General features: G+C 44.4%; 1 pseudogene; it reads left to right on the top strand.

Moving 5' to 3' along the window:
* Nucleotides 1-2,813: 2,813 nt before the first annotated feature.
* LOC131193449 (zinc finger protein 845-like) overlaps nt 2,814-13,194 on the top strand; it is a 52,434-nt pseudogene continuing 42,053 nt past the window's right edge.

The following is a 13,194-nucleotide window of genomic DNA, read 5'->3' as shown; positions in this document are numbered from 1 at the left end:
GAGCTTTTTGTGGCTGTGTGAGGTTCCTGCTTGTTGCAGGGGCCATTTTGGGTGAAGTGCAGCTGCTTTTACATTGTGTGTGAGTCTATTGTGTTGTGTGTGTATAAAGTGTGAAAGTTGGTTTTGGTACCTCTTATTGTTTTATATACTTTGTTTGTTATTTTTATTATTTATTATTATTGCCCATGCCCACCCAGTCACATGACTGCCACAAGTCTTGAAGTGGCCAAGATTGGAGACCCCTGGTGTAGGGTCTCCTGCTTGGATGGGGAGGGCGGGGGTTGGACTAGATCAGGGGTCTCTAACCTCGGCCACTTTAAGACTTGTGGACTTCAGCTCCCAGCCAAACTGGCTGAGGAATTCTGGGAGTTAAAGTCCACAAGTCTTAAAGTGGCCAAGGTTGGAGACCCCTGGAGTAGGGACTCCTGCTTGGATGGGGAGGGTCTCCTGCTTGGATGGGAGGGGGGTTGGACTAGATCAGGGGTCTCTAACCTTGGCCATTTTAAGACTTGTGGACTTTAACTCCCAGCCAAGCTGGGTGAGGAATTCTGGGAGTTGAAGTCCACAAGTTTTAAAATGGCCTTAATATGGAGCTGCTGATCCAATTCTACAGAGGAATTATTGAGTCTGTCATTTGCACCTCTATAACTGTCTGGTTCGGTTCTGCAACCCAACAAGAAAAACACAGACTTCAGAGGATAATTAGAACTGCAGAAAAAATAATGGCTACCAACCTGCCTTCCATTGAGGACCTGTATACTGCACGAATCAAGAAGAGGGCCGTGAAAATATTTGCAGATCCCTCGCATCCTGGACATAAACTGTTTCAACTCTTACCCTCAAAACGACGCTATAGAGCACTGCACACCAGAACAACTAGACACAAGAACAGTTTTTTCCCGAAGGCCATCACTCTGCTAAACAAATAATTCCATCAACACTGTCAGACTATTTACTGAATCTGCACTACTATTAATCGTTTCATAGTTCCCATCACCAATCTCTTTCCACTAATGACTGTATGACTATAACTTGTTGCTGGCAATCCTTATGATTTATATTGATATATTGATCATCAATTGTGTTGTAAATGTTGTACCTTGATGAACATATCTTTTCTTTTATGTACACTGAGAGCATATGCAGGAAGACAAATTCCTTGTGTGTCCAATTACACTTGGCCAATAAAAAATTCTATTCTATTCTATTCTATTCTAAAGTGGCCAAGGTTGGAGATCCCTGGTGTAGGGTCTCCTGCTTGGATGGGGAGGGGGGTTTGTTCTAGAGCAGGGGTCTCCAACCTTGGTCCCTTTAAGACTTGTGGACTTCAACTCCCAGAATTCCTCAGCCAGCAAAGCTGGCTGAGGAATTCTGGGAGTTTAGTATTTAGTATTTATTAAATTTCTATACCGCCCTTCTCCCGAAGGACTCAGGGCGGTTTACAGCCTACATAAAAACAATATTTATAAACAGAATTAAAAGACAATATAAAAATCTAATTCAATTTGGCTAGTACCTATTAAAAATTATTCAAAGAGCAATGATAAAACCCCACTTAAAACAATAGTATCTCAGGCCAACCCTGCGCGGTGAAATAAAAAAGTCTTGAGCTCGCGTCGGAAGGTCCAAAGGTCGGGGAGTAGTCGTAGCCCCAGAGGAAGCTCATTCCAGAGAGTGGGTGCCCCCACAGAGAATAGAATAGAATAGAATAGAATAGAATAGAATAGAATTTTATTGGCCAAGTGTGATTGGACACACAAGGAATTTGTCTTGCTGCATATGCTCTCAGTGTACATAAAAGAAAAGATACGTTCATCAAGGTACAACATTTATAACACAATTGATGGTCAATATATCAATATAAATCATAAGGATTGCCAGCAACAAAGTTACAGTCATACAGTTATAAGTGGAAAGAGATTGGTGTTGGGAACTATGAGATGATTAATAGTAGTGCAGATCCAGTAAATAGGCTCTCCCTTGTTGAAGTCCACAAGTCCACAAGACTTAAAGGGACCAAGGTTGGAAATTGGAGGTCCTACGGGGCCATCTACTGCCGGCCTCTATCTCCAGCGTCCGGTGCGTTCCCACAGAGAGGGACTCCTCAGGGTGCCGTCAGCCAAACAGTGTCGATTGGCGGCCCCCAGGGGGAGGGCCTTCTCTGTGGGGGCTCCTACCCTGTGGAACGAACTTCCCCTCGGACTTCGACAATTACCTGACCTTAGGACCTTTCGCCGCGAACTTAAAACCTATTTATTTCATATGGCTGGACTGGCCTGATTTTAATTTTAAATTTTAATTGAATTGTGATGGGTTTTAAATTTCTGTAATTTTATGGGGTGTAATGTCATTTTATTATTTATTTTATTATTATTTATTAAATTTTTATACCGCCCTTCTCCCGAAGGACTCAGGGCGGTGTACAGCCAAAGATAAAAAATTGATAGACATACAATTTAAAACCAAGATTTAAAACTAAGCAAATTACAAAAGGCCAATATTAAAATTTAAAAATTCAAAAAACCCTAAGACAATAAAAACCCGATTTAAAATTAATAACACTATTATGCCAGTCCCGCTTGAATAAATAGATGTGTTTTAATTTTAATTTCCTGGCAAATTTGAATCAGTTTTTTAAGGGTTGTTTTAATTATTGTGTATGTTTGTCTGTATTTTATTTGCCTGTTCACCACCCTGAGTCCTTCGGGAGAAGGGCGGTATACAAATTAAAAACATTATTATTATTATTATTATTATTATTATTATTATTATTATTATTATTATTATTATTATTATTATTATTATTATTATTATTATTATTATTATTATTATTCTTGGACTAGATGACCGACAAGGTCCCTTCCGGCTCTGTTATTCTATATTCCTATCTGGGTGCAGAAAGAGATCACCTTTCACCAAGTGGCGCCCGCGGGCCCTCGGTTGAAGGGCCGGGAGGCAAGGGGATCCCGCAGGCTGGCCGCAAGACCGAAAGGGGCGGGGTTTCACGAAGCTCCGCCTTTGGGGAGGGGGGGGTTCCAAGCAAAGGAGAGCGGACTTCCCACCAGCTTAACGTCGGGCAGTTAAAGAAGCAGAGCCGAGGCGGCTGAGCGATGCCTCCGCGAGGTTTCTCCCCGGAGCAGCTGGCGCGCCGGCTGGCCGAAGCGGAGGCGCTGCTGGCGGCGCACGTGTCGGAGCCCATCCGGGCCAGCTGGTGCTGGGCGCTGAAACTGGGAGAGCCGCCGGATCTCGAACGTTTTTGCGCCGAGTTCCACCAAGCCCGGCGAGGCCGGGAAGCTCTGCTAGCCGGAGACGCGGTTCTCACCGTGGACGAGCAGGAGCGGCTGCAGGGGTTGCTGAGGCTGGAGATGGCTCTCCTGCGCGGCATCCAAACGCTGGGCGATCCGGCGGCGGCGGCGGCAACAACAACAACGGCGCTGCGGGCGGCTCTGCTGAACGTGGCGGCGGGGCTGGAAGAAGGATCCGAGGGACCGAGGTCGCCCGGAGACGCCGCGGTCGCTCTGCAGCTCGCCCTGGAAGCGCTGCTGGAGAAACGGCCGCGGGAAGCGCTCTGGGTGCTGGAGTGGATGGTGCGGGAGGAAGGGAGAGTCCAGCCGCGGCGGCGGCGGCTGCAAGCCTTGATCCGAGCCCTGCGGGAGGAAGGCTGGGCCGAGCTGCAGCTGGAGGAGCTGCGCCCGCTGCTGGAGGAGGCGCTGCGCCTGGTGCGCAAGGAGCGGAGCTGGCCGGCTGCGGAGCCGGAGGAAGCACCTCAAGGAACCTCGCGAAAAATCTCGCCGGAGGAGGAGGCAGAGCTTCCACGGGAGCCGCTGGAGTCAGGAAAGACTGTGCAGGTAGTCCTCGATTGACGGTCACTGTGGAGGTCAAGCTTTCTGTCGTTAAAGCGAGGCGTTGGTTGAGTGAGTTTCGGTTGGTTGAGTGAGTTTGGTCCCCTTTTAACCCCCTTTCTTGCCCCAGTTGGGAAGCCAATCGCTGTGCAGGTAGACCCTCGGCTTCCGACCACAACGGAGCCCAATATTTCTGTCGTTAAGTAAGTTGTTCCTTAAGGGAGTTTTATGTCCCATGTTTGTTGCTTTTAACTTTGTTAACTTTGTTGCTGGCAATCCTTATGATTTATATTGATATATTGACCATCATTTGTAAATGTTGTACCTTGATGAAGGTATCTTTTCTTTTATGTACACTGAGAGCAGATGCACCAAGACAAATTCCTTGTGTGTCCAATCACACTTGGCCAATAAAAAATTCTATTCTATTCTATTCTATTCTATTCTATTCTATTCTATTCTATTCTATTCTATTCTATTCTATTCTATGACTATCATTAAGTGTTGTACGTTAGAATTGTTGATGAAGGTATCTTTTCTTTTATGTACACTGAGAGCGTATGCACCAAGACAAATTCCTTGTGTGTCCAATCACACTTGGCCAATAAAAATTCTATTCTATTCTATTCTATTCTATTCTATTCTATTCTATTCTATTCTATTAAGACCCTTCTTGCCACCGTGGTTATAAGTGAACCCCTGCAGTTGATAAGTTGGTCACACGCTTGTTAAGTGAGATTCCATTCCAGCCCGTTGAGTTTTTGCTCGTCGGGGTTGCAAAAGATGATCACATGATCGCAATGGTCATAAGTACGGACCAGTTGCCAAGCCTCTGAATTTTGACCGCATGGTCGTGGGGATCCTGCAAAGGGTCATAAAACTGAAAAACGGTGATGTTTTTCAGCGCCGTCCTAACTTTCAATGGTCACTAAACACTAACTGCTATAAGTCAATGACGACCTGTATCCACCGACTTCTGCTTTTCCATCATCCAAAGGAGCTGCAGGCAGAGACGGACCTCCCCTTTATGAGCGATGCTCCGTGGAGGAACGTGAAGGACCTGCGGGAAACGACCAGGAGGAAGATGCGTGTTTTGCCATCCAGCTTGTGGGACCAGGGGCTCCGGAAGATGTGCAGCCATCTCCACCAACTTTGCCGCCAGTGGTTGCAGCCGGAAAAACACACCAAGGGACAGATGCTGGACCTGGTTATCTTGGAGCAGTTCCTGGCTCTCCTGCCCCCAGAGATGGAGAACTGGGTGCGGGAGTGCGGAGCAGAGACCAGCTCCCAGGCGGTGGCCTTGGCCGAAGGATTTCTCCTGAGCCAGGCAGAGGAGAAGAAGGAACAGGTGAGAGACCATCACCTGGCAAGCCCAAAAGGGATCTCAAGAAATAACCATTTGTTGGCATTTTTTACAGGGGGCCTTAACAGGTTTGTGAAGATACTTGGGAGATGTTGAACTCACAATAAATCATAATACAGCTGGAAGGGACCTTGGAGGTCTTCTAGTCCAACCCCCTGCTCAAGCAGGAGATCCTCTACCGTTTCAAAAAAATTTATTACTTATTTATTAGATTTCTAGACCGCCCTTCTCCCGAAGGACTCAGGGCGGTGTACAGCCTTATTTAAAACATATAGATACACAATACAAATCCCAATTTAAAATGAAATATTTAACAGGCCAATTTAAACTAAAACGGTCATAGACTGATATAAAACCCTTAGAATTTAAAAATTATAAATAGATTAGTACAATTAAAATTCAATTAAAATTCAATTAAACTAAATATTAAATTAAAATAAATATTTAGGCTAGTCCCGCCCGATTGAATAGTAGAGTCTTCAATTCCCGCTTGAAGGTACGGAGGTCGGGAAGTTGGCGAAATGACTGTCTAGGCTCTTCTTACAAAGCACCTGCAACTCCTGATGGCAAGCTGTTCCACTGGTTAATTGTTTTCACTGTTAGGAAGTTTCTCCTTAGTTACAGGTTGCTTCTCTCCTTGATTAGTTTCCATCCATTGTTTCTTGTCGTGCCCTCTGGTGCTTTGGAAAATAAATTGACCCCCTCCTCTTTGTGACAACCTCTCAAATACCACGATCGTGTCCGGCCTTTTGTCCTTTTGTCTCTAGACTGGCCAAACCCATATCCTGCAGCCATTCTTCATATGTTTTAGTCTCCAGGCCTTTAATCATCTTAGTTGCTCTTCTTTCCACTTTTTCCAAAGGCTCAACATCTTTGTAATGTGGTGACCAAAACCAGAGGCAGTATTCCAGGTGTGGCCTTACTAAGGCTTTATAAAGTGGTACTACTACTTCATGTGATTTTAATTCTTATTCCTCTGTTTATACCAGGGGTCTCCAACCTTGGCAACCTTAAGCCTGGTGGACTTCAACTCCCAGAATTCAAAGCAACGCTGGCTGGGGAATTCTGGGAGTTGAAGTCCTCCAGGCTTAAGGTTGCCAAGGTTGGAGACCCTTGGTTTAGACAACCAAGGACTGTAACGGGGCCTCTGTGGCTCAGACTGGTAAGATAGTCTGTTATTAACAGCAGCTGCTTGCAATTACTGCAGGTTCAAGTCCCACCAGGCCCAAGGTTGACTCAGTCTTTCATCCTTTATAAGGTAGGTAAAATGAGGACCCAGATTGTTGGGGGCAATAAGTTGACTTTGTATATAATATACAAATGGATGAAGACTATTGCTTGACATGGTGTAAGCCGCCCTGAGTCTTCGGAGAAGGGCGGGATATAAATGCAAATTTTTTTTAAAAATAGTTTTTTTGGCTGCTGCCACATACCGCTTGCTCATTTTTATTTTTTATTTTTTTTTATTTTATTTTAATCAAATTTTTATACTGCCCTATCTCCCGAAGGACTCAGGGCGGTTCGCAGCCAGATAAAAATACAGAAATCATACACAATAAAAACTAATTAAAAAACTTATTTAAATAGGCCAGAATTAAAATTATAGTTAAAATGATAAAACCCCATTATCTAAAAATTAATAATTAACCCCGGTTAAAATTAAGTAAAACTTTTAGTCCAGTCCCGCTTGGATAAATAAATGCGTTTTCAGCTCACGGCGAAAAGTCCGAAGATCAGCCACTTGGCCTAAACCAGGGGGAAGTTCGTTCCAAAGCGTAGGAGCTCCCACAGAGAAGGCCCTGCCCCTGGGGGCCGCCAGCCGACATTGTTTTGCGGACGGCACCCTGAGAAGACCCTCTCTGTGTGAGCGTACGGGTCGGTGGGAGGCATGGGGTAACAGCAGGCGGTCCCGTAAGTACCCGGGCCCTAAGCCATGGAGCGTTTTTGAGCTGGCAGTAAGAATATGCTTCCTTTTTCATAAATTCTCTTACTTTTTTGTTGTTGTTGTTTTTGTTTTGCTTTTCCTGGTCCATCAGTTCCAAGGACTGAACTTGAAGTCTGTGAATCCGGAGGAAAGAAGGGATAGGCCTGATTATTCTGGGGACCTGCCCTTCCGTGAGATCTTCCATGAAAATCCAAGTCAGGACACCTTCTCAGGTAAGAGAAGGTTCTTTGGAAAGAAGGGATTTTTTTTCAGATTCTCTCTGCCCTGTTTTGTATAATACTAGCCCATATCTTAATAACTACGGTTCTGAAAATTCTGCTTATGTCACTTTTACCTCACAGGGAATGGAAAATCTGCACTCATAGGTTCTTCTGTTTCTCGTGAAGTTGAAGAGCCAGTTGAACCCCAAACTCAGGTAGGAGTGGAAATGTCAGTTAAGATACAAGCATCAGGTTTTTTTACTTTTAAAAGCATTTTTTCTACAACTTCTTCGGCTGAAGAGGTTGTAAAAAAATGCTTTTCAAAGGCTCTGGCGATCAGGCAACTCAGCTGAGATCGCCAGAGGAGCCTTTTTTTTTTTTTAATTACTTTTTTTGCAACAAACAAACAAAAAGAAAATACATTATTACACCCTTGTGCTATACATAAAAGGAAGATTTGGGTCTTCGGATATATCCTCATGATTGCCAAAATCCACGTTCTCGAGGTACAGGTACTGAAGCGTCCAATGTTCCAAGCGCAAAGTCCACAAATGGTTTCCAAGTCTTCCAGAAAATATCTTCTTTATACACACCACTTCTAATTTTAATATCACATGTCATTTTATCATTTAAAGCTAATTTCCACATTTCAGAATTCCACTCTTCTATTCTAAAAATCACATCTAGTTTCCAATATCTAGCTATTATAATTCTACCTATTATAATCATAATTCTAATCAATTCTTTTTCATATTTTGTTAATTCTATTTCCTTAATTACCAACAATAATATAGTTTCCACTCTCAATGTTATTACTTTCCCCATCATTTCAAATATCATTTTCTCCAATTGTTGCCAAAACTTTTTAACCTTATCACAATTATACCACATATGTTCATAAGTCCCCAATTCCATCTCACATCTCCAACATTTTTTACTAATTTTTTTATCCATTTGTGACAATCTTACTGGAGTCAAATACCATTTCCAAACAACTTTATAATTGTGCTCTTTAATCCTTATAGATAAAGTTCTCATAATTCTACTCTTCCAATTCACATTCCAATCTGACTCTGGTATTTCAATATTAAGATCTTTTTCCCAATTTGTCCTCATCACTCTTTGTAATTTTTCATCAGAATTTATAATCTTATAAACCCTACTAACGAGTCCCTTTAGCCCAATTTCATCTTTCATAATCCGAGATACTAAATATTCAAATTCAGTTTCACATCTATTTATCGAATAATTACCCTCAAAACGACGCTATAGAGCACTGCACACCAGAACAACTAGACACAAGAACAGTTTTTCCCCGAAGGCCATCACTCTGCTAAACAAATAATTCCCTCAACACTGTCAGACTATTTACTGAATCTGCACTACTATTAATTGTTTCATAGTTCCCATCACCAATCTCTTTCCACTTATGACTGTATGACTATAACTTGTTGCTGGCAATCCTTATGATTTATATTGATATATTGATCATCAATTGTGTTGTAAATGTTGTACCTTGATGAACGTATCTTTTCTTTTATGTACACTGAGAGCATATGCACCAAGACAAATTCCTTGTGTGTCCAATCACACTTGGCCAATAAAATTCTATTCTATTCTATTCTATTCTATTCTATTCTATTCTATTCTATTCTATTCTATTCTATTCTATTCTATTCTTTAGTTTTTTTGTCCATTTTTCTATCTGTATTTTTTCAAACCAACTTAACCCTAATTTTTCAATAATTTCTTTATTCCTCCTTTCATTTCCCATAACTTTTATCCAATCTTATCACCATTATATTCAGAGGAGCCTTTTAAAAGCATTTTGTCGGCCGAAGAAAAAATGCTTTTAAAAGTAGGAAAAAAAAACCTCTGATGATCGCGCGGCTCAGCTGGGCATGAGGGGAGGCAGGGATTTTTGCTACCGGTTCTCCAAAATGTTCATGGAGATTCTCAGTCATCCAGTTCATGGTTGTCCCAAAGGTGCTTTTTCAAGAGGCAACTGGACTTTCTAATTTTTCTTTGAAGACATTTCACTTCTCATCCAAGAAGCTTCTTCAGCTCTGACTGGATGGTGCAGAATGGAAGGATTTATACTTCTTGCAGGCAGCCAGTCGTTTGCATTCTTTTAGAGCAGGGGTGTCAAACTCTTGGTGTCACGTGATGTATCATGCCTTTATTGTGGTGAATCAGCAGCCTACGGAGCTGGCAACGGAGTTGGATAGCGAAGAGGCTGAGGTGAGGCCAGGGCCATCGGGAAGTGAGGTGCGGACTCCAGAGCCTTCAGAGACTGATGGTAGTGAGGCAGAGGAACAGGAGGAGCCTGTTCCTAATGCACACATGAGAAGAGCTGCCAGAAGGCAAGAGCAGCTCAAGCAGAGAGGACAACTCGGGAGTAGAGCCAAGAGATGATTGGCCCCTCCCATAAGGCTTAAAGCAGACCAGCACCGGCATTTGGCCTTTGCCAGAAAACAACGTTGTAGCTGTGTCTTCAGCTTCGTCTTCTGCTTCATATACGTCTTTGTTTTTGTGGCTTCTGGACGTTTGCCAGGAAGGGCCTTTGGCAGTTTGCCTAATTGGACGAAGGTTTGTGAGATAACTGAGGAATTTGTGTTGGGAGGCATTTGTTTTACTTTTAGTTGAACGAGGCTGGGAATGAAGTAATTCCCAGCTGTTCGAATAAAGTTTGTTTTTCCATGGACTAAGTTTACTACCACCTACTTGGGCCTGGGTCACAACAGACTTTTTCCTCCTTCACTAAACCGGGGGTGGGCGTGGCCAGTGCGTGATGCATCTGGTCTGCGGGCCGCGAGTTTGACACCCCTGTTTTAAAGAGTTGTTGAGGCCACTGGAGGTTTAGCTGTGTCGGCAGGGTCACCTGAGTAATATTTATTTATTTATTGTTTAAATTTCTATACCGCCCTTCTCCCCCAAAGGACTCAGGGCGGTTTACAGCCAGAATAAAACAATTGATACAAAAATTAAAACCAAAAAATTAAAACCAAAAGCCAAAAATTAAAACTAGTGCAAATGGGAGTGGAGCCTTCTTGGAACTGTTGAAAGGATTGTGTTTTAGACTGGAGATAGACGATGTCGTATCCCTCCCCCCACTGTTTTCACACAGATGGCCTCTTTGACCTCTCTTTGAAACCAGTAGTCCTCTCTGTCCAAAATGTGGACTTTGTTGTCTTCAAAAAAGTGTCCTTTGCCTATTATGGACAGGTTGTTGGGTAGGTTAAATGCCACCACGTGTTTACTGGACCCGTGCCCCTCCTGGTTGGTGCTGGCCACTCAGGAGGTGACACGAGGCTGGCTCCAGGCGATTACGAGCGCTTCTTTGTTGGAGGGAGTCTTTCCGGCCGCCTTGAAAGAGGCGGTGGTGAGGCCCCTCCTCAAGAAGCCTTCCCTGGACCCGGCTGTTTTAGGTAATTATCGTCCGGTCTCAACCAACCCGGGCGAAGGTTGTAGAGAGTATGGTGGCATATCAGTTTCCTGCACCTGGATGAAACTGTCTATCTAGACCTGCTCCAGTCCGGTTTCCGGCCCGGTTACAGCACTGAGACGGCTTTGGTCACAGGATGATCTCTGGAGGGCCATAGTTGTTCCTCTGCCCTGGTCCTATTAGACCTCTCAGCGGCTTTTGATACCATCGACCATGGTATCCTGCTGCGCGGTTGGAGGATTGGGAGTGGAGGCACCGTTTATCGGTGGTTCTCCTCCTATCTCTCCGACCGTCGCAGACGGTGTTGACGGGGCAGAGGTCGGCCCGAGGCGCCTCACTTGTGGGGTGCCGCAGGGCCGATTCTCTCGCCTTCTGTTCAACATCTATATGAAGCCGCTGGGTGAGATCATCAGTGGCTTCGTGTGAGGTACCAGCTGTACGCTGATGACACCCAGCTGTATTTCTTCACACTGGGCCACCCCAATGAAGCTATCAAGTGCTGTCCCGGTGTTTGGAAGCCGACGGGTCTGGATGGGGAGAAACAGGCTCAAGCTCAATCCTCCAAGACAGAGTGGCTGTGGATGCGGCATCCCGCACAGTCAGCTGAGTCCACGGCTGACTGTTGGGGCAGTCATTGGCCCCGATGGAGAGAGTGCGCAACTTGGGCGCCCTCCTGGATGAACGGCTGTCTTTTGAAGATCATTTGACGGCCGCCTCCAGGAGAGCTTTACCAGGTTCGCCTGGTGCGCCAGTTGCGCCTTTCTAGACCAGGATGCCTTATGCACGGTCACCACGCCTCGTGACGTCTCATCTGGATTACTGCAATGCTCTCACATGGGGCTCCCTTGAGGGGCATCCGGAGGCTTCAGTTAGTTCAGAATGCGGCTGCGGGTGATAGAGGGAGCCCTCGTGGCTCCGTGTGACACCTATCCTGCGCAGACTGCACTGGCTACCTGTGGCCTTCCGGTGCGCTTCAAGGTTTTGGTAACCATCTTTAAAGCAGCCCATGGCATAGGGCCGGGTTACTTACGGGACCGCCTACTGCTACCGAATACCTCTCACCGACCAGGCGCTCTCACAGAGAGGGACTCCTCAGGGTGCCGTCAGCTAGGCAGTGCTGTCTGGCGACACCCAGGGAAGGGCCTTCTGTGGGGCTCCCACCCTCTGGAACGAACTCCCCCCAGGACTTCGTCAACTTCCGGACCTCCGAACCTTCCGTTGCGAGCTTAAAACACATTTATTCATCTGCGCAGGACTGGATTAGATTTTAAATTTATACTGGTTTTAATGGGTTTTATTATTTATATTGCTTTTTAATAATTCGGCTATGTAGAATAAGTTTTTTAATTGTTATTTTAGTCTGTATTTATATGTACTTTTTTACTTGCCTGTGAACCGCCCTGAGTCCCTAGGGAGATAGGGCGGTATATAAATGTGAAAAATAAATAAATAAATAAATAAATAAATTATATGCAGATGGACTGCTGAATCTAGTCCTGATTTTTTATTTTTTATTTTTATTTTTTTTTGCATTTATATCCCGCCCTTCTCCGAAGACTCAGGGTGGCTTACACTATGTCGAGCAATAGTCTTCATCCATTTGTATATTATATACAAAGTCAACTTATTGCCCCCAACAATCTGGGTCCTCATTTTACCTACCTAAAGAATGGAAGGCTGAGTCAACCTTGGGCCTGGTGGGGCTTGAACCTGCAGTAATTGCAGGCAGCTGCTGTTAATAACAGACTGTCTTACCAGTCTGAGCCACAGAGGCCCTTTTTTTTGATGGGTTTGTTCTCAACATAAGAGAACACGTTTTCAAAGAAAAAACAGAAAGTCCAGTTGCCTCTTGAAAAAAGCACCTTGGGGACATGTGGGCCCAAAATTGATGTCACTAAGTGAGAAATTTGTTAAGTCGGCTTTGCCCCATTGTATGACTCCTCTTGCCCCGTTTGTTAAACGAATCACTGCAGTTATTAAATTGGTAACAGCGTCGTTAAGTCAACCCGGTTTCCCCCATTAAGTTCGCTTATCACAAGGTCACAACTGGTAATTATTTGTCCCCGGGATACTGCAGCCCTCAGAAATGTAATTCAGTTGTCAAACATCCGAATGTAAATCGAGTGACTGTGTATGCTGCAGTGGTGAAAAATGGCCATAAGTCACTTTTTTCAGCACTGTCGTAACTTTGAACAGTCACTAAGTGAATTGTTATGAGTCTAGGACAGGGTTCTGCAAACTTGGCTCTTTTAAGACTTGTGGACTTCAACTCCCAGAGTTCCTCAGCCAGCTGGCTGAGGAACTCTGGGACTTGAAGTCCACAAGTCTTAAAAGTGAATTGTTATGAGTCTAGGACAGGGGTCTGCAAACTTGGCTCTTTTAAGACTTGTGGAGTTCAA

Source organism: Ahaetulla prasina, chromosome 2 (genome assembly GCF_028640845.1).
Source record: "Ahaetulla prasina isolate Xishuangbanna chromosome 2, ASM2864084v1, whole genome shotgun sequence".
NCBI lineage: Eukaryota > Metazoa > Chordata > Lepidosauria > Squamata > Colubridae > Ahaetulla > Ahaetulla prasina.
This window is presented reverse-complemented; position numbering and strand designations above follow the sequence as displayed.